Source organism: Macaca fascicularis, chromosome X (genome assembly GCF_037993035.2).
Source record: "Macaca fascicularis isolate 582-1 chromosome X, T2T-MFA8v1.1".
NCBI classification, from domain to species: domain Eukaryota; kingdom Metazoa; phylum Chordata; class Mammalia; order Primates; family Cercopithecidae; genus Macaca; species Macaca fascicularis.
In genome coordinates this window covers 134689049-134712419 of record NC_088395.1, presented here as the reverse complement: position 1 = coordinate 134712419, position 23371 = coordinate 134689049, and the positions used below count along the sequence as shown (strand labels likewise).

At 36.9% G+C, this 23371-nt stretch overlaps 1 long non-coding RNA gene and 1 pseudogene across 1 annotated transcript in view; one reads left to right on the top strand and one right to left on the bottom strand.

Moving 5' to 3' along the window:
* The window catches only part of LOC135969043 (uncharacterized), a 309091-nt gene that overhangs the window by 188243 nt on the left and 97477 nt on the right, over positions 1–23371 (top strand). The gene's annotated exons all lie outside the window — the stretch shown is intronic.
* Positions 13189–14086, bottom strand: LOC141409470 (ruvB-like 2 pseudogene; annotated as a pseudogene).

The window sequence follows — 23371 nt, the reverse complement described above, 5'->3', positions numbered from 1 at the left end:
CTAGGGGCCCAAGGACTTCCCCCATCTGCCCTTCCCACTGCTGCCATTGCCAGGATTAGAGAAAGCCATCTGGATGCCCCAAAACCAACTTGTCCAGACCACCAGTGTCCACATACAGTACCCAGGGACCCAAGAACTGCTATGCCCAACCCACCACCACCACCACCACTACTGGTGCCTCAAGATGAACTGACTTGGTTACCCTATCCCAGCAAAGCCTTGCCACAGCCTCAACTAACAATGACAGCATAGGCTAATGAGAAACTCAGACATCACTGACACTGATTATAGCTGAAGAAATCATATAGATATGGTTTGGCTGTGTCCCCACCCAAATCTCTTCTTGAATTGTAGTTCTCATAATCCCCATGTGTCATGGGAGGGACCCAATGGGTGGTAATTTTATTTTGAGGGCAATTACCTTCATGCTGTTCTCATGATAGTGATTGAGTTCTCATGAGATCTCATGGTTTTATAAGAGTTTTCCCCTTTTTGGTTGGCACTTCTCCTTGCTGCTGCCATGTGAAGAAGGACATGTTTGTTTCCCCTTCTGCCATGATCGTAAGTTTCCTGAGACCACCCCAGACATGCTGAACTGTGAGTCGATTAAGCTTCTTTCCTTTATAAATTACCCAGTCTTGGGTATGTCTTTATTAGCAGCGTGAGAATGGACAAAAACAGTAAATTTCTACTGGTAGGGTGGGGGGCTTTTATAAGGATAGCAGGAAATGTGGAAGCGCATTTGGAAATGGGTTACAGGCAGAGGTTGGAATAGTTTGGAGGGCATAGAAGAAGACAGGAAAATGTGGGAAAGTTTGGGACTTCCTAAATACTTGGAGGCCTCAGAAGATAGGATGGTGTGGGGAAGTTTGGAACTTCCTAGAGACTTGTTGAATGGCTTTGACCAAAATGTTCATACTCATATGGACAATGAAGTCCAGGCTGAGGTGGTCTCAGATAAGGATAAGGAACCGGATGGGAAGTGGAGTAAAGGTCAATATTGTTATCTATGTTTTAGAAAAGAGGCTGGTGGCATTTTGCCTTTATCCTAGAGATCTGTGGAACTTTGAATTTGAGAGAGATGATTTAGGGTATCTGGTGGAAAAAATTTCCAAGCAGCAAAGCATTCAATATGTGACCTGGATTATTTTGAAAGCATTCGGTTTTGTGTATTACAAGGAGATGTTTTGAAGTGGGAACTTATGTTTAAACGGAAAGCAGAGTGTAATAGTTAGGAAACTTTGCAGCCTATTATGTGATAGAAAAGAAAAACCAATTTTCTGGGGAGAAATTCAAGCCTGTGGCAGAAATTTACATAAGTAATAGGGAACCAAATGTTATTCACCAAGACAAGGGGGAAAATGTCTCCAGGACATGTCTGAGACCTTCATGGCAGCCCCTCCCATCAGAGGCCTAGTGACCTAGGAGGGAAAAATGGTTTCCTGGACCAGACCCAGGACCACCTTGCTCTATGCAGCCTTGGGACAGCTTGTACTACATCCTAGCTGCTTCAGCTCCAGGAGCCAATGTACAGTTGAGGCCATTGCTTCAGAGAGTGCAAACCCCAAGCCTTGGTGGCTTCCACATGGTGTTAAGCCTCTGGGTGCACAGAAGAGAGAAGAATCAAATAGACACAATAAAAAATGATACAGGGGATATCACCATCGATCCCACAGAAATACAAAGTAACATCAGAGAATACTATAATCACCTCTATGCAAATAAACTAGAAAATCTAGAAGGAATGGATAAATTCCTGGACACATACACCCTCCCAAGACTAAACCAGGAAGAAGTTGAATCTCTGAATAGACCAATAACAGGCTCTGAAATTGAGGCAATAATTAATAGCCTACCAACCAAAAGAAGTTCAGGATCAGACGGATTCACAGATGAATTCTACCAGAGGCATAAGGAGGAGCTGGTACCATTCCTTCTGAAACTATTCCAATCAATAGAAAAAGAAGGAATCCTCTCTAACTCATTTTATGAGGCCAGCATTATCCTGATACCAAAGGCCAGCAGAGACACAACAAAAAAAACAGAATTTACTGAATCCAGCAGCACATCAAAAAACTTATCCACCATGATCAAGTGGACTTCATCCCTGGGATGCAAGGCTGGTTCAACATATGCAAATCAATAAATGTAATCCAGCATAGAAACAGAACCAAAGACAAAAGCCACATGATTATGTCAATAGATGCAGAAAAGGCCTTTGACAAAATTCAACAACACTTCATGCTAAAAACTCTAAATAAATTAGTTATTGATGGGATGTATCTCAAAATAATAAGAGCTATTTATGACAAACCCACAGCCAATATCATACTGAATGGGCAAAAACTGGAAGCATTCCCTTTGAAAACTGGCACAAGACAGGGATGCCCTCTCTCACCACTCCTATTCAACATAGTGTTGGAAGTTCTGGCCAGGGCAATCAGGCAGGAGAAAGAAATAAAGGGTATTCAACTAGGAAAAGAGGAAGTTAAATTGTCCCTGTTTGCAGATGACATGATTTTATATTTAGAAAACCCCATCGTCTCAGCCTCAAATCTCCTTAAGCTGTAAGCAAATTCAACAAAGTCTCAGGATACAAAATCAACATGCAAAAATCACAAGCATTCTTATACAACAATAACAGACAAACAGAGAGTCAAATCATGAGTGAACTTCCATTCACAATTGCTTCAAAGAGAATAAAATACCTAGGAATCCAACTTACAAAGGATGTGAAGGACCTCTTCAAGGAGAAGTGCAAACCACTGCTCAACAAAATAAGATGACACAAACAAATGGAAGAACATTCCATGCTTATGGATAGGAAGAATCAATATTGTGAAAATGGCCATACTGCCCAAGGTAATTTATAGATTCAATGCCATCTCCATCAAGCTACCAATGACTTTCTTCACAGAATTGGAAAAAACTACTTTCAAGTTCATACGGAACCAAAAAACAGCCTGCATTGCCAAGACAATCCTAAGCCAAAAGAACAAAGCTGGAGGCATCACGCTACCTGACTTCAAACTATGCTACAAGGCTACAGTAAACAAAACAGCATGGTACTGGTACCAAAACAGCGATATAGACCAATGGAACCTAACAGAGCCCTCAGAAATAATACCACACATCTACCACCATCTGATCTTTGACAAACCTGACAAAAACAAGAAACAGGGAAAGCATTCCCTATTTAATAAATGTTGCTGGGAAAAATAGCTAGCCATAAGTAGAAAGCTGAAACTGGATCCCTTCCTTACACCTTATACAAAAATTAATTCAAGATGGATTAGAGACTTAAATGTTAGACCTAAAACCATGAAAACCCTAGAAGAAAACCTAGGCAACACCATTCAGGACATAGGCATGGGCAAGGACTTCATGTCTAAAACATCAAAAGCAATGACAACAAAAGCCAAAATTGACAAATGGGATCTAATTAAACTAAAGAGCTTCTGCACAGCAAAAGAAACTACCATCAGAGTGAACAGGCAACCTACAGAATGGGAGAAAATTTTTGCAATCTACTCATCTGACAAAGGGCTAATATCCAGAATCTACAAAGAACTCAAACAAATTTACAAGAAAAAAACAAACAATTCCATAGAAAGTGGGCAAAGGATATGAACAGACACTTCTCAAAAGAAGACATTTATGCAGCCAACATATACATGAAAAAATGCTCATCGTCACTTGCCATCAGAGAAATGCAAATCAAAACCACAATGAGATACCATCTCACACCAGTTAGAAAGGCAAACATTAAAAAGTCAGGAAACAATGGGTGCTGGAGAGGATGCTGAGAAACAGGAACATTTTACACTGTTGGTAGGACTGTAAACTAGTTCAACCATTGTGGAAGACAGTATGGTGATTCCTCAAGGATCTAGAACTAGACATACCATATGACCCAGCCATCCCATTACTGGGTATGTACCCAAAGGATTATAAATCATGCTGCTATAAAGACACATGCACATGCATGTTTATTGTGGCAGTATTCACAATAGCAAAGACTTGGAACCAACCCAAATGTCCATCAATGATAGACTAGATTAATAAAATGTGGCACATATACACCATGGAATACTATGCAGCCATAAAAAAGGAGGAGTTCATGTCATTTGTAGGGACATGGATGAAGCTGGAAACCATCACACAGACGAATGGAACAAAATTAAGAACTCGTAAATAAATTTACATATTTCCACCTGATATGGTTTGACTGTGCCCCCATCCAAAATGATGTTGAACATCACAAATCATAAGTGAAATGCAAATCAAAACAACAATGAGATATCATCTCACCCCAGTTAGAATGGCTACTATCTAAAAGACAAAAAATAAATGATGAGGATGTGGAGAAAAAGAAAATCTTATACACTATTAGCAATAATGTAGATTAGTACAACTATTATGGATAACAGGATGAAGGATGCATAAAACTGAAACTAGAACTACCATATATTCCAGCAATCCTGCTACTGTGTATTTATCCAAAGGAAAGTAAATCAGTACATCAAAGGAATATGTGCACCCTTATTGCAGCCCTGTCACAGTAGCCAATATACAAAATCTACCTAAGTTTCCATCTGCAGATGAAAGGATAAAGAAAATATGGTATATATGCACAATGAAGTATGCAGTAAAAATGAATGAAATCCTTTTGTTTGCAGCAACATGATGATATTGCTGTAAATGAGTTTCATTTTCATTATGAAAGTGAAAGAGACCAAGCACATAGAGACAAATGCTGCATATTCTTATTCACATGTGGGAGGTAAAAAAGTTGATTTCATGAAGGTAGAAAGTACAATGATAGTTACCAGAGGCTGGGCAGAGTGGGGAGAGGGTGAAAATATGTTGGTTAATTGAAATAAAACTATAGCTAGTTAGGAAGAATAGTATCTCGTGTTAAATAACACAGTAGGAGGACTACAGTTTATAATAATTTAATGTATATTACAAAATAGCTAGAAGGGAAGATGTGAAATATTTCCAACACAAAGAAATGACAAATGTTTAAAGTGATGGATATTCTAAATACTCTCATTTTATCATTACACGTTATATGCATGTATCAAATTATCTCATATACCCCATTAATAAGCACAATAATTATGTATCAAGTGAAAAAACAAAACAAAAAGAATCCCAAACAAAGCCTTTCTGTTGGTGGATGATGATCACTCAGGTACAAAACGTTACAGTGCTTTAGGATACAGGCTTAATCCTCCAAGAAATATGGGACTATGTGAAAAGACCAAATCCACGTTTGATTGGTGTACCTGAAAGTGACAGGGAGAATGGAACCAAGTTAGAAAACACTCCTCAGCATATTATTCAGGAGAACTTCCCCAACCTAGCAAGGAAGGCCAACATTCAAAATCAGGAAATACAGAGAACACCAAAAAGATACTCCTCGAGAAGAGCAACTCCAAAACACATAATTGTCAGATTCACCAAGGTTGAAATGAAAGAAAAACTGTTAAGGGCAGCCAAAGAGAAAAGTCGAGTTACCCACAAAGGGAAGCCCATCAGACTAACAGTGGATCTCTTGGCAGAAACCCCACAAGCCAGAAGAGAGTGGGTGCCAATATTCAACATTCATAAAGAAAAGAATTTTCAACCCAGAATTTCATATCCAGCCAAACTAAGCTTCATAAGCGAAGGAGAAGTAAAATACTTTACAGACAAGCAAATGCTGAGAGATTTTGTCACCACCAGACCTGCCTTACAAGAGCTCCTGAAGGAAGCACTAAACATGGATAGGAACATCTGGTATCAGCCCCTGCAAAAACAGGCCAAATTATAAAGACCATTGATGCTATGAGGAAACTGCATCAATTAATGGGTGAAATAACCAGCTAACATCCCAATGACAGGATCAAATTCATGCATAACAATATTAACCTTAAATGTAAATAGGTTAAATGCCCCAGTTAAAAGACACACACTGGCAAATTGGATAAAGAGTCAAGACCCATCAGTGTGCTGTATTCAGGAGACCCATCTCACATGCAAAAACATCCATAGGCTCAAAATAAAGAGATTGAGGAAGATGTGCCAAGCAAATGGAAAAAAAAAAAAAAAAAAGAGCAGAGGTTGCAATCCTGGCCTCTCATAAAACATACTTTAAACCAACAAAGATCAAAAGAAACAAATAAGGCCATTACATAATGGTAAAAGGATCAATTCAACAAGAAGAACTGACTATCCTAAATATATATGCACCCAATACAACAGCACCCAGATTCATAAACCAAGTACTTAGAGACATACAAAGAGACTTAGACTCCCACACAATAATAATGAGAGACTTTAACACCCCAACACCCCACTGTCAATATTAGACAGATCAGGGAGACAGAAAATTAACAGGGATATCCAGGACTTGAACTCAGCTCTGGACCAAGCAGACCTAATAGACATCTACGGAACTCTCCACCCCAAATCAACAGAATATATATCCTTCTCAGCACCACATCACACTTACTCTAAAATTTTCCATACAATTAGAAGTAAAACACTCCTCAGCAAATGTAAAAGAACAGAAATCACAACAAACTGTCTGTCAGACCACAGTACAATCAAATTAGAACTCAGGATCAAGAAGCTCACTCAAAACCACACAACTAAGTGGAAACTGAACAACCTGCTCCTAAATGACTACTGGGTAAATAATGAAAGGAAGGCAGAAATAAAGATGTTCTTTGAAACCAATGAGAACAAAGACACAACGTACAAGAATCTCTGGGACACATTTAGAGCAGTGTATAGAGGGAAATTTATAGCACTAAATGCCCACGAGATAAAGCAGGAAAGATCTAAAATCGACACACTAACATCACAATTAAAAGAACTAGAGAAGCAAGAGCAAACAAATTTGAAAGCTAGCAGAAGACAAGAAATAACTAATATCAGAGCAGAACTGAAGGAGATAGAGACACAAAAATCCCTTCAAAAAATCAATGAATCCAGGAGCTGGTTTTTTGAAAAGATCAACAAAATTGATAGACTGCTAGCAAGACTAATATAGAAGATAAGACAGAAGAATCAAATAGACACAATAAAAAATGATGGAGGGAATATCATTACCAATCCCACAGAAATAAAAATTACCATCAGAGAATATTATAAACACCTCTATGCAAATAAACTAGAAAATCTAGAAGAAATTGATAAATTCCTGGGCACACACACCCTCCCAAGACTAAACCAGGAAGAAGTTGAATCTCTGAATAGACCAATAATAGGTTCTGAAATTGAGTCAATAATTAATAGCCTACCAACCAAAAGAAGTCCAGGACCAGACGGATTCACAGCCGAATTCTACCAGAGGTACGAAGAGGAGCTGGTACCATTCGTTCTGAAACGATTCTGATCAATAGAAAAAGAAGGAATCTTACCTAATTCATTTAATGAGTCCAGCATCATCCTGATGCCAAAGCCTGGCAGAGATAAAACAAAAAAAGAGAATTTTAGGTCAATATCCCTGATGAACATCGATGCAAAAATCCTCAATAAAATACTGGCAAACTGAATTCAGCAGCACATCAAAAAGCTTATCCAGCATGATCATGTTGGCTTCATCCCTGGTATTCAAGGCTGGCTCAACATACACAAATCAATAAACGTAATCCATCACATAAACAGAACCAACGATAAAAACCACACGATTATCTCATTAGATGCAGAAAAGGCCTTCAACAAAATTCAACAGCCTTTCATGCTAAAAACTCTTAATAAACTTGGTATCGATGGAACATATTTCAACATAATAAAAGCTATTTATGACAAACCCACAGCCAATATCATACTGCATGGGCAAAAACTGGAAGCACTCCCTTTGAAAACCAGCTCAAGAGAAGGATGCCCTCTCTTACCACTCCTATTCAACATAGCATTGGAAGTTCTGGCCAGGGCAATCAGGCACGATAAAGAAAAAAAAGCATATTTAAATAGGAAGAGAGGGAGTTAAATTGTCTCTGTTTGCAGAAGACATGATTGTATATTTAGAAAACCCCATCTTCTCAGCCTCAAATCTCCTTAAGCTGATAAACAACTTCAGCAAAGTCTCGCGATACAAAATCAATGTGCGAAAATCACAAGCATTCCTATACACCAATAACAGACAAACAGAGAACCAAATCATGAGTGAACTCCCATTCCCGATTGCTACTAAGAGAAGAAAATATTGAGGAATACAACTTACAAGGGGTGTGAAGCCCTCTTCAAGGAGAACTACAAACCACTGCTCAAGGAAATAAGAGCAGACAAAAACAAATGGAAAAACAGTCCTTGCTCATGGATAGGAAGAATCAATATTGTGAAAATGGCCATACTGCCCAAAGCAATTTATAGATTCAATGCTATCCCCATCAAGGTACCATTGACTTTCTTCACAGAATTGGAAAAAAAGTACTTTAAACTTCATATAGAACCAAAAAAGAGTCCACATAGCCAAGACAATCCTGGGCAATAATAACAAAGCTGGAGGTATCACTCTACCTGACTCCAAACTTTAATACAAGGCTACAGTAACCAAAACAGCATGGTACTGGTACCAAAACAGATATATAGACCAATGGGACAGAACAGAGGCCTCAGAAATAACACCACACATCTACCACCATCTGATCTTTGACAAACTTGACACACACAAGCAATGGGGAAAAGATTCCCTATTTAATAAATGGTGTTGGGAAAACTGTCTAGCCATATGCAGAAAACTGAGACTGGACCCCTTCCTTACACCTTATACAAAAATCAACTCAAAATGGATCAACGACTTAAATGTAAGACCTAGGACCATAAAAATCCTAGAAGAAAACCTGGGCAGTACCATTCAGGACATAGGCATGGGCAAAGACTTCATGTCTAAAACACCAAAAGCAATGGCAACAAAAGCCAAAATTGACAAATGGGATCTAATTAAACTAAAGAGCTTCTGCATAGCAAAATAAACTATCATCAGTGTGAACAGGTAACCTACAGAATGGGAGAAAAATTTTGCAATCTATCCATCTGACAAAGCGCTAATATCCAGAATCTACAAAGAACTTAAACAAATTTACAAGAAAAAAACAACCCCATCAAAAAACAGGCAAAGATATGAAGAGACACTTATCATAAGAATACGTTTATGCAGCCAACAGACATATGAAAAAATGCTCATCATCACTGGTTATTAGAGAAATGCAAATCAAAACCACAATGAGAAATGTCTGTTCATATCCTTTGCCCACTTTTTGATGGGGTTGTTTTTTTTTTCTTGTAAATTTGTTTGAGTTCTTTGTAGGTTCTGGATATTAGCCCTTTGTCTGAGGAGTAGATTGCAAAAATTTTCTCCCATTCTGTAGGTTGCCTGTTCACTCTGATGGTAGTTTCTTTTGCTGTGCAGAAGCTCTTTAGTTTAATTAGATCCCATTTGTCAATTTTGGCTTTTGTTGCTGTTGCTTTTGGTGTTTTAGACATGAAGTCCTTGCCCATGCCTATGTCCTGAATGGTGTTACCTAGGTTTTCTCCTAGGGTTTTTATGGTATTAGGTCTAACATTTAAGTCTCTAATCCATCTTGAATTAATTTTCGTATAAGGAGTAAGGAAAGGATCCAGTTTCAGCTTTCTACTTATGGCTAGCCAATTTTCCCAGCACCATTTATTAAATAGGGAATCCTTTCCCCATTTCTTGTTTTTCTCAGGTTTATCAAAGATCAGATGGTTGTAGATGTGTGGTATTATTTCTGAGAGGACATTCATACAGCCAACAGACACATGAAAAAATGTTCATCATCACTGGCCATCAGAGAAATGCAAATCAAAACCACAATGAGATAACATCTCACACCAGTTAGAATGGCAATCATTAAAAAGTCAGGAAACAACAGGTGCTGGAGAGGATGTGGAGAAATAGGAACACTTTTACACTGTTGGTGGGATTGTAAACTAGTTCAACCATTATGGAAAACAGTATGGCGATTCCTCAAGGATCTAGAACTAGAAGTACCATATGACCCAGCCATCCCATTACTGGGTATATACCCAAAGGATTATAAATCATGCTGCTATAAAGACACATGCACACGTATGTTTATTGCAGCACTGTTCACAATAGCAAAGACTTGGAATCAACCCAAATGTCCATCAGTGACAGACTGGATTAAGAAAATGTGGCACATATACACCATGGAATACTATGCAGCCATAAAAAAGGATGAGTTTGTGTCCTTTGTAGGGACACGGATGCAGCTGGAAACCATCATTCTCAGCAAACTATCATAAGAACAGAAAACCAAACATCGCATGTTCTCACTCATAGGTGGGAACCGAGCAATGAGATCACTTGGACTTGAGAAGGGGAACATCACACACCGGGGCCTATCACAGGGAGGGCGGAGGGGGAGGGATTGCATAGGGAGTTATACCTGATGTAAATGACGAGTTGATGGGTGCAGCACACTAACATGGCACAAGTATACATATGTAACAAACCTGCGTGCCATGCACATGTACCCTAGAACTTAAAATATAATTAAAAAAAAAGAAAAACCACAATGAGATACCATCTCATGCCAGTTAGAATGGCGATCCTTAAAAAGTCAGGAAACAACAGATGCTAGAGAGGTTGTGGAAAATGGGAATGCTTTTACAGCGTTGGTGGGTGTGTAAATTAGTTCAACCACTGTAGAAGTCAGTGTGGTGACTCCTCAAGGATCTAGAACCAGAAATACCATTTGCCCCAGCAATCCCATTACTGGACATATACCCAAAGGATTATAAATCATTCTACGAGAAAGACACATGCACACATATGTTTATTGCAGCACTATTTACAATAGCAAAGACTTGTAACCAACCCAAATGTTCATCAATGATAGACTGGATAAAGAAACTGTGGCACATATATACCATGGAATACTATGCAGCCATAAAAAGGATGAATTCATATTCTTTGCAGGGACATGGATGAAGCTTGAAACCATCATTCTTAGCAAACTATCGCAAGATCAGAAAACCAAAGACCACATGTTCTCACTCATAAGTGGGAGTTGAACAATGAGAACGCACGGACACAGGGAGGGGAATATCACACACTGCGGCCTGTGGGAGTTGGAGAGCTAGGGGAGGGATAACATTAGGAGAAATACCTAATGTAGGTGATGGGTTGATGGGTGCAGCAAACCACCATGGCACGTGTATACCTATGTAACAAAACTGCACGTTCTGAACATGTAACCCAGAACTTAAAGTATAATAATAACAAAAAAAGAACACAGGCCTAAGAGTGAGATTGAGATTTTAACCTTGCCTTTGCCACTTATTAGCTGGTACGTGTGGGCAAGTTTAACCGCTCTGTGCCTGTTTCCTTATTTGTGAGCAAGAGTAATGATAATTCTGGTATCTACTTCTTGGGAATAGTTGAGGATAAAAGGCTTAATGGAAGAAAAATGCTTGGCATTGTGAATGATTCTTATGCACTCAATCAAAAGTAGTTATTGCATCAAATACTGGGATGGAAGTACTAATTAGGATTACCCAGAAACTGAGGAATCAAAAAAATGTAGCACGTGTTAGGTAAGTAATCTTTATAAATACATTCCATGTATCTATTGAAGCCTGATTTAGCCTTAAATCCAAAACAAAATAGTCAAATAAGGACATGGACTACTAAAGACATTGTGTTTTCGCTGTCAGATTCCTATCTGCAGTGTCATAAAGACAACTGGAACAAGATTTGGACAAGAACTTTTTTCCATGGGTAACTAAATGCTCTTCCTCAGCATTAATTTTAATGGCTAGAGGCTAGTCCATCATGTGGATACCTATGTATCTGTTTAATCAAAATATTGGAAGTGTTTACTTGTTATATTTCATTGCTGCAGAAGCTGATAAATGTATATCAATTTCTATTCTCCTTTTACTTAACAATTGAACTCATAAGTTTAGCTGGACCCATGGATGTCCATCCTAAAACCATGTTTACAACACGACTTTGCAATTTTGGCCATATGATTATTATATTGTAGTCAGTGAATTCTGAGCAGAAGTGGCATATTCCACTTCTTAGTTCTGTCTCTAAAAATAAATGAATGCTATGTGCTACCCTGGGCTTTTCTACCTTCCTCTTGACTGGAAGATGATAACTGGAGCAGGGGCCTTAGATCCAAAGATGAATACTACGTGTTGAGATTAGAAGGGCTGTTTACATAAGAAAGACACAATTGTATCTATTTTTCATGCCATATATTAAGGGGTCTCTTTTTTATATAACCTATAACTTAAATCAACATGTGAGCAATGCTATGATAATCACTTCTGCATTTGCAAATTTCTGATTATTTCTTTAAGATAAATTCCCTGAAGTAGAAATTCTTATGCATATAGCATACATATTTTGAGGCATTTGCTACATATTTCCAAATAAACCATTAGCAATGTATAAGAGTGCTATTTTTCCCATGTCTACACTGCCTCTAGGTATTGTTACTTTTGTTTTTATCTTTGTCAGTTAGTGAGATAAAATATATTATTTTAATTTGCATTTACTTGACGACTTGTGCAGTTATTTTTCTTAAGTTTATTATTTGCATATTTTAAAATTCATTTTCACAAACCTGTTTATAATGTAAGCATATTTACCTTTCACTTTATTTCTATTTTGTAAATACTCCCCTAATTTCTCATTTACCTTTAATGTTTCTTTAGAATTTGTTACTGTTATTATCAAATAAAGTTCTACCAGTGGTTGTCTTTATAGTTTGACCCACTGTGGTCATGCTTTCAAAGCCCAATATTAATAATTATTCACAATACTTTTCAAGTGTGATTTTAATGTTTAATGTTTAAATCTTTAGTTCCTATGAAACTGTTTTTGATATATTACCTAATTTTATTTTTAGCATCATTACTACAGATGGGTAGCAGAGTTTTCTCATACCTTTTATACCAGTTCTACTCAACTATGAGCAATATCTCTCCTTTAAAATCAATTTGTAATTGTGTACTTGTGTTTTTGTGTGTCACAATAACTGAGGGGTGCTACTTACATTTAGAATCTGATAATCAGGAATGTTATATTATGAAATATGTGGTATAATATCACACAAAGAAAATATGTCTGGCCAAAAGTATTAAAAGTGTACCAATTCAAAATAAAATATATTCTCATTTTGCTGATTATTATTGTCACCAAAGATAGGTATACAGATGTAGATATAGATTCATAAACTCTCTCTTTTGTTCTATCCACTCGCACACCTTGACATTGATCTGCTTGGCAACTTCTGACTTGATCTCTCTTGTGTCACATGAGAAGAGAGCCAGGAAGCCATGGGTGTGGGGGTTGATGATGTCGATCTTGTGCAAGGGATATGGTGTACACCTTGCATTTTTGGGGCTTTCCATCTGGGGGCTGCCTGAATTTGGTCTGGGAGTCCATGGGGCTGTAGTTATCGGAGCATGTGAAGGAGTGGCCCAATCTGGAGATCTTGCCCATTGCTTTGTCAATAGTGATCATGTCACCAGCATGGATCTTGTCTTTGGTCAGGGACTCAATCATCTTCTTGCCCAGGGCATAGATGGTCTCCATCTTTTTGGTTTTGATGGTCAGTTTGCCCACCTTGGAGCCCATTCCTGTCACTGGTCTATCAATCTGGGTCTCAACCACTTCTCTTTGGATGATCTACATCTCTTCCTTGAAGCAAATGCCAAAAGATGGCCCGAAAGCCTGTGTCAGTGCCTTGGTCTTGCTCATCTCCAGGGAGATCTCACTGCCAGTGATGGCTATGAACAAGGTGTCAGGTCCCAGGGCCTAGGCCATGCCTAGGGTGATAGCTGTCTTCCCTGTGCCCAGCTGACCAGCAATGAGGACTGCCCACTTGACAATCTTCACCTTATGGATCATCTCCAGCCCCACACCAGCTGCTCGCTGTGCAGCAAAGCTGACCCACCTTGCCCTGGGAAGCCTGTTGAGCCTCCAAAGCATCATCCAGCCCCAGTCCTCAGATGCGGGAGTGAACACCTCTATGCTCAATCCTCCTCACATCACAGTTGGGACTTTGGTCACGGTCATCACAGTTGCCATGATAAGTCACCAACCACCAATGTCTTTCCTCACTGTTATTTATTTCGTAGCACATCCTGATTCTTCTCAAATTCATTATTTTGACTAATATCTTTTTCTTTCTTGAAAAAACATAATTTGAGAACCATTGTCTCATATCTTGATCAACCAAAATTATTCTTTGTCTAAGTTGAATAATTAGGCAGTATACTTTCTCATCCTTAAATATCTGAAAATGTATTTCTGCTGCTCTCATAGGTGAATGATAGCTGGGCTGGGCATGTAATTATCTTGTCGTTTTCTTTCTCCCCCAAACTCCATAGCCAAGCCATTGTTCAGTTGTTTCCCAGCCTTTGGAGTTAGGGAAGATATGAAAAATTAAAGCAATATTTACTTACTTTAGGGGTAACCTGTTATGATTTTCCTGTGTTCTTCTTGGTTTGTTGGAATAGATAGTTACAGAAATTTTCCTTTTTGATATTAAACGGTAATGTATAGATCATATTTCTTTTCATTAATTTCATCAATTTATATAATATATAGGTATGAAGCATATATATGAATATATTTTGTTAGTTATCAAAAGATAGCTATGTGATTTAGTTATTAAAATATATTACATGAAATAGCTTTAGGCCTTTGAATGAGTAAAACCTGGTTTTGAGTCCCAACTCTGTTGTTTACTAGCTATAGGATATTGGGGAAATTCAACAAAGTCACTATGTTTCCATTTCCTAATCAGTAAAGTAATAATAATAATATCAACTTGGCAGAATTGTCGAGAGGAGTAAATGCATTATAACTTAGCATATTTACAACAGCTCTTGACATGAAAGAACCCCTCCATATAATTTGGTATTTTAAATCCTTTCCTACTATCACATTTTAAAATCTGGTGAATACGTTACTCATCTCCAAAAGGTCTTCCCTGATTTTATTTTGTCCCCCTTTTGTCACTCTTTGCCATTAATTTTTCAGTTTTATACGTATAATATACTATTAAATATAATTAAAAATACACAATTATGCATTGCAGATTTTTTTAAGGTTTTCTCCTATTTTTGTTTGTTTTGGGTTTATTTGCTTTTGAGTCAATCAATTTCATAGATCATTTAACATCCAGAGGAACGTTTCCTAAGGGAAATAAATTGATAAACTTATGGCAGACGCTGTGTTGCTGCTTTGTTCAATTTTATTCTCTCTTACTATTGGAACTCTCTCAAAGATCTTTACCTAAGTTAATTCTCTGGTGATGGTATGAATGAATACCCTTTGGCAGATACATCTATGAACTCCTTGTAACAAACAGTTCTCCTTGGCTAAACAAGTATTTATATGCAATGGTTGATTCACGAGATGGTGGCTAGTTTCCAGGATTGAGTGACAGCAGTTTTGTTTGAGCCAGAAGAGTGGTCACAAACTGTCAACCCACTCACCATGTTTCATTTGGCTAATGTGTTTTTTTTTTTTTTTTTTTTTCTATTTAAATGCCTTTTAACACTGTATATACTCTCTATTTTTCTACAGTCCCAACTATTTTCTGTTGGTTTCACTCCAGGGTCATTTAACTAATTTTTACTACTTTCCCTGTATTTACTTTTGTTTGTGATTCCTAAGCCAGCTTAATGTTTACGCAGCTGAACCTCAGTGTAAAGATCAGGATTGAAGAGGGGGCACAAAAACATGTCTAAAACTGCCAACCGGGGCATTAATTAATCAATTCATTCAGCAAATATTCATCGAGTATCTTTGTGCCAGAAGCTGAGATAAGTTCTCATAATAGAGTAGTAAACAAAGTATACATATTCATTGCCCCCTCTTGGAGCTTACAGTGTAGTGGAAGAAACAAAATTAGCTTAATCACATAAATGAAAAATTTTAACAGTGGCTTACTATACTAGAAGAAGGTAGAGAATGAAGAGAAAAGGAGGAGGGAGAGACAGAGAGAAATAGAGAAAGGAGAGACATAGAGGGGAAACAGAAAGAAAGAATGAGGAGAAGGCAGAGGAATAGATGGGTGAAGAGGAAAGGAGAAGAATAGGGTGGAGCAATGTCAAAGTGGAACCGTCAACAGGAGACAAAATAGAACTAACAACACCCTCTGAATTTATGGAAACACTTAACAGTCATAGAACATCTTCATGATTTGAGTTCACATACTAAAGGTGATATAATTCTGTACTTACCAGGGACATCAATTACTTTTGACAACCTTGCTGAGCGTCTTTTCCCAACGACCACTTTTCTGTTTCCACTGTGTGTGTGTGTGTGTGTGTGTGTGTGTGTGTGTGTGTGTGTGTGTGTGTGTTTCAACACAGAACATTTTTACTGAAAATAAACTGGCTTCTTAATATGGTCACCACATAAGCTTGTGAAAGGACAAGGAGACCTGAAGCAATTGTAGATACTACAACATATGTATTAAAACTTGAAAGCACACAGAAGTGTTACTTTGCCAGCTCATTTTCACTGGGACGCGTGCAGGATCAGAATGAAGATTTACAGTCTATATGGCTTGCCTGGGATGTATTTACCAAAAATAATAGGGCCATTCTCTGTACTCCTGGTCCCCAATCTAGACTCCCTAACAAAAATGAACATATTTCTGTTTGCTATGTTGATGGCTGAAAATATGTCATGACCATTGTGAACATAAAAAATAACGTGAAAAAGATGCTATTCTTTTTCACCCTAAAAAGACTAATGTAAAATTGCTTATTTGGCATTTTTTCAGAATTTTTTCATATATATATATATATATATATATATATATATATATATATATACACAATCCAACTCCATTGCAGTCTCTGAAAGTACATTTGTCTTTTATTTTCTAAAATCTTCCTGTGATAATATCTACCTATCTACCTATTCAAGCCTTTGTACGTAATTATTTACCTGAAGACTGGTTAATTATACTTGTCCAAGTGCCGAGAAAAACTTGAATCATAGCTAAAACCTGAAACTCTTTAATTTTTAAAAATATGTTCAAGATGTGGAGATTAAATCTCTACTGTTTTACTTACTAGTTGAGTGATTTAGACCAAAATACCCACTTCTCTGAGCCTCCGTTTTATGACATATTAAATTGAGACAAAAAGGTACCCACCCCATAGATCTGCATGAAGATTGAATATGATGATGCATGAAATGTGCTTAGTAAACAGCATGACCTGTACTAAATGCTCTAAAAGTCACATTACTCATCAAGGATCCACCTCAATAAATTAACCCATCCATATCTCCTTCTGTAGAAAACACTGCCCATTGTGTACAGAATCTCCATCATATCACCCAAACAGAATATGTCTGACCATGTGAACAACCAATAAGTACTGATGTGTTTGTGTAACTCTTATGGATTGAATACTGGAATTGGTAAACCTTTTAAAAGTACTGTACAATGTTTACCTATGTAACAAAACTGCATGTCCTGCACATGTATCTTGGAAGTTAACATCAATTTTTTAAAAAAGTACTGTGCAAAGATTCCAATGCCTTCTAACTCTAGTGGCTGGGAGCAATTAGCAGCACAGGGCATGAGAGGCTTCAGGGTTTGAAACAATAAAAGATTCCCTGATGAGCATTCAAAAAAATTAAATTAAAGTACTTTTAATATTTTCATTAAAATAGTTTAAAAATCATTAAAATGTAATTTAAGCTATTATGATTTTAAAATTTGCTGTTCAGCTGATTACTTTAAAAATGAATTGCCTTTTGTTCATAACCAGAGATAGTTCACTAACTGATTAATCTGACAGTCCAGTTTACCCTCTCTGCTAAGTTCTCAACTAAGCTGGCTCAGTTTAAGATTTCTCAGCCATGAATTTATTGAAGAAGCTTATAAAATTGCTCTCTCATTTCTGTTAGGCCAAAGCTCTATGTCAGGTCTTGCAGCTGCCGGCCCTATTAGGCTCAGCTATCTAACAGGTCTAGACTACAGACCAATGCTTAGTTCTGAAGGTGATCTGGCTAGTATTCAGTCCAAAAGTATTCTGACCAGAATCGATGCCTGTTATGAGGAGTCCACATTCCTGATAGGAATTTGTCTAAACTCCCATAGCTCCTGGTGACCTCTCATAGGCCTTTGCATATGGATACAAATTTAGGTTATACTCAAAAGAGACAGAATTTGCCCTTGGCCTATGTTTATTTTCAGCATAATGGAATATTAATGTAAATTTTCATTAGTCAGATATTTGATAGCATAGCATCTAAATGAATCAGTTACTGTAAACATCTGGAGCTTAAGAATTATAATAGCTGATATCAGTTGGGTGTCCACTATGTGCCAGGCACTTTATAAGGTCTACTTGAATGTTCACAGCAGCCCTTTGGAGTGGAACCATTATTATATTCTGATTTTGCAGACGAAGAAATGATGAATTGGAGTGAATTTCTCAAGATCTGCCCTAGTAATTACTGTAGGTGAAATATTAAACTCAAGTCTTTATGGTTCTGGAACATCAGGTCTGAAGAACAATACTACTCTGCCCAGAATAATAGTTTTTGTTTTACCTGTAACCCTGAAACACTGAAAGATACTAAGTGCTTTTTTTCTAGTTTTTCTGGCTTAGCAGTGTATATCTCATCCCTTGTATAATGTTATGTAATATATTATATTTATTACAATATGATAAGGGCCATACTATCAGTTTGAACAGAGAGATTTCAGAGCACTGGGTGGTGGTGACACCTCCAGTAGAACTGATAATGTGATAATACCAGTAATAATGCTAAGCAAAGAACAGGAGAACGGAGTTCCATTCACGGAAAATATCATGAACCAAAATCAGAAAGGTATATCCAAGAAGAAGACACGTCTCAGAAAAAGGACATATAATTTGTTGTGGCCAGAGCAGAGTATATATAAAAAATGGAAAGACTAGGGGAAAGATCATAAATTGTGAAGAAGCTTGAATGCTCTATTAACAATGGTGTGTGTGTGTGTGTGTGTGTGTGTTAGGAGGTGGTGGTGGCTAGAGTCAAAAGACAAGAGGAAAAATTATGAATGATGGCATTATATATATAAACTATCTCTGGTTTACTTCATACTCTGTGGCCTTGGACAAATTCTTTAGCATGTTGAAGCCTCAGTTTTCTACAAATAAATGAGGAAAGTAATTCCTACATCACTCTGTTGTTAAAAAAAAATTAGGATTAGATTAAATAAACAAGACACAACCATAATGTATAGAATATAGCTGGTGTACAGAAGTGGTAAATGTGCTTTCCAACCTTTCCTGAACTGATTATTCACTTGATTTGAATATCTTGTTACTCACTTACCTTGGATAGTAGCAATTTATTATATTTGCACATGCAAACCTGTGAATCAAATTATCCTAAGTTGAGTGATGTCTAATTTCTTTCTCTACTCATATGTAGAGTACTCATATGTGTACTACTGTGACAGAGCATGATGAGAACATATTATCTTAAAATAACTCAGAAGTCAAGGCATGGAACTTGTGGACAATTGCCAAGAAAATCATGTCTATGAATACAGATGTGTTTTGTCATTCATTTATTTGGCATTAATTCATTCATTCATCCAATGAGCATTTACCAAATACATACTGTATTCCAGTACCATGCTGAGTGACAGCAATTCAGAGATGTCTAAGATGTGCCTCTTTTCCTCACAGAGTCCTCCCATAGTCTAATTGCACATAACTCGTAATTCATTTCAATGACATAAATCAGAACATTCTCATGCAGTATATTTTTCGTCTCAGCAAACACACATACCCAAACATACACACAACATCGATACATTTTAAGATCTTTGTCAAAGCCCATACAGAATATCTAAAGGTCCTGTGGGTCCATTATAAGTTGTTGTTCAAATTTATTCTTTAAACTAGTCCCTGAACCTCTCAATAATCTCTTTTGAGAACGCTTTTACCATTTTGTCTCTTATAGGGAGGTCACTCTAAGTGCCTTTTAATGTGTGCTGAAGAAAGGGCAGCACAGCTGAAGCCTGATTTAAAATCTGATCTTCTCCCTAATGTCACAAGGACATCCTGAGACAATGGCTGAAAAGCTATGCACCAGTACCCAGCTGGATCCCTGATACTTACATTGGCGGATGCATTATCAACACAGACATTGATTTAGAGTGAATTAAGTAAGCAATTTCCATTTTCCAGCCTACAATTCCATTTTAGCACTAGGAGATATTAACGGTATTGTTATAATAAAATCTGATTGTGTTAAGGAGGGTGCCTGGACAATCAGAGGGAGTCAGAATAGGAAATTAGAGTTTCGAGTTTTGTTCCTATGTCTAGTATGCTGGGTCACCTTGAGAAACTTCCATCATAACTGGGTCTCAGTTTCCAAAAATCAAATTTTACTTGCTGTGTTCCTGAAAGAGAATTTTTGGATAACTGACTTGCTATGTGTAACTCTCTCAAGGTAAGTATATGCAAGGAATTGCTGTAGGTGCAGGATTTTGTAAATTGCTGAAATGAAACACTAGGTTGGCCTTGAAATATACTACTTCTCATCTGTGTAGCCAGCAAACTAAAGGGCAAAGTGAATTACTTAAATGCTCTTATTTCCAGCAGATTGAGCATGGCAGAGGAGGAAGGGAGAGACGAAATCTTATGTATGAAGTCATTGTAAGGCATACAAAAATATTAATATTCCATAATAACTCTTCTGGGCATACTTCTTCTACCTGAAATTTTTGAAATACATATTGCTGAGATTTGATATTGACAAATATTTTAAGCAATTTGTTTGTAACCGAATTTTATCGACCCAAGTTGTGAATACAGTTTTCTTCCTAGAATGTTCCCTTTTGTTTTCATACTTATACTAATAACATAATTACATAGCGTTTTACAGTTCAAATATAAGTCAATTCATTTGAGCTAGTATTATTTTCCTTATTTCACAGATGAAAAATTAAAGCCCAGGGATATTGCTACTTTCTATGATTCCCTAGCTAGGATTAAAATTCTGGCATTCTGCAATCACTGCCAGTGATCTCTCCACCACAGCATGCTGTGTATACTAAACTGTGGCATAGGTAAAGAAAGCTATGGAACCTGAGAGATTCAAAAGATTTTCTCCAAAGGCCTCAAGAAAAAATGTCATTACTGAGGTGAGATACTAGAATTATGGTATTTATTTATATTAAAGAACACTCAAAACACGTAACACTTTGTGTTATTTTTAAACTCATGATGATACCCAAAGTTTCTGAAAATAAATAGCTTCTAACATTTTATTGCAGTATCTTATAGACTCTGTGGGAGGAGTTTCATAAAAACAAGGGCAAACACCTTTGGGAAAGGTTGCATACAATATCCTCTTCTTGGAGATTCATAGAGCACATAGTAAATAAAAGGCTCTGAAAATTCCTGTAAAAAGAAAATTTGTTCAAGCTTGTTAAACTCAGGTTTTCTTTATTTTAAAATCCAACACCTGTTAAACTTCTCCTGGAATGCTAATATTTATGTGAAACACAATTTGCAAAATGGAAAGCAACCTTCTCATTTCTCCTACTAAACACATCACTCCTTTTTTTCTTCCATAGTTATCCTATAATTGAAAACTAAAAGAATCCAAGAAAAATTGATGGTGAATATGGCCATAGTCAATATTATTGGAGTGGAAACTTACAGAGGCCAAGACCTGTTTTACCTTCTATTAAAAAGAGTCTTGCACATCACAGTTGCTCAGTTATTCTAATGACATTTTCATCTTATCGACATGTAAATCTTCTCTGAACATTTTTGTCCGTGAGAAGAATAAAATATTCCTAAAAGTTTTAAGATAAATACATATCTATTCAGGGACAGTAGACATTCATCTTTATAAGAGCTGAAGGCTGGAAAAGTTAAGTCTTTTATTTCCTGTAATTCCATTAGCAGAGGCAATTTGTATGGCTTCTGTCCATTGTTCTTACCTTAATAGCTTAATCAAATTCCAGTTGTGGGGTAATGACTTCTTTGTTGCTGTTTGAATATAACTCCTTTTTGGCCCATTGGATTAGATTGAATGTTACTTAAACTGATGTGCCTGCCAGAATAAAGCTACATATCCATGTGGTTTATGGCAAGGTCTCTCTTGAAATATGAAGTCATCCTTGATGTCTAACCTCTAGAAAAGATGGTGCCTATTTAACACCAGAAACACACTTAGGAGAGAATCCTAAGTGTGTTATATACTGAGAATCTCTCTTCTTTCAATTCATCAAGCTGTCAGAAGGTATTCCTAGATAGTGCATTTGAGATTTTGTTCTTTACATGAAGGAATTCTGAAACATAGGAAATTAAAAAAAAAAAAAAAACTAGGCAAATTGTTGAAGGTGTACAAGATTTTTGTGACTCAAATACTGATATTATAAGACAATGAATAGAATTGATAGAATTGGTACTAAAGCCCTCAAACACTGAAAACAAGCCAGACATAATAAGATTTAAGAGTTGAATGATTACTTTTTTTTTTTTTTGACAGTCTTACTCTGTCGCCCAAGCTGGAGTGCAGTGGAGCTATCTCGGCTCACTGCAACCTCCTTCTCCCGGGTTCAGAATGGTTACTTCTTATCTCTCACTGTTTCCCCAGCCTTCTGTGCTACATATGTATTGACTATATTTCAGATTCCTGAATGGATTATTCTCTCTCATCTTTGACACTTTTTACATTCTATTCTTTCTTTCTTGAACATTCTCCCTAGACCCTACACTTACACTAACTTGATTAATTTCTACTCAGGCTTCAGTTCATAAAATGTTATTTCTTCTGTGAAGGGGTTCTTGGTCTTTGCCCACTCCTCATATAGATCAGGAATTGGATGTCCTTTCTGTGTGATCTCAGGGCACCCTGCATTTTTCCCCATCAAAACACGCACAAAACTGTATAGTAAATGTCTGTTGAGTCTTGTCTCTTACTGAACTTTGATCTCTCTTAAAGTAAGGGCTATGTCTTTCTTGTTCATAATTTTCTTTTTAATAGTACTTACCAGATAGTATATCCTTGATAAACATTTGCATTCACTGAATAGATAAATGATTGCATGTGACATTTTGTTATTTCCCTATATGTTTTATGATATTTTTTGCACAATTCTCTTGGAAATCCTAAGCAAAAGCCAGTATGACAATGGGGGAAAGATAAGAAGATATCATTGTGTCACAAACTAAAAGGTTAACAACACCTCTAATTTGCTTTTGATGTAATCTGTATAAATTAGATCTTCTCTTTGTAAGTTCATCTCTTTCATTCTAGATTGTTACAGTTGTTCAACTTTAATTCCAAAAATTAAAAAGAAAACAAAAGGTGATTACAAAA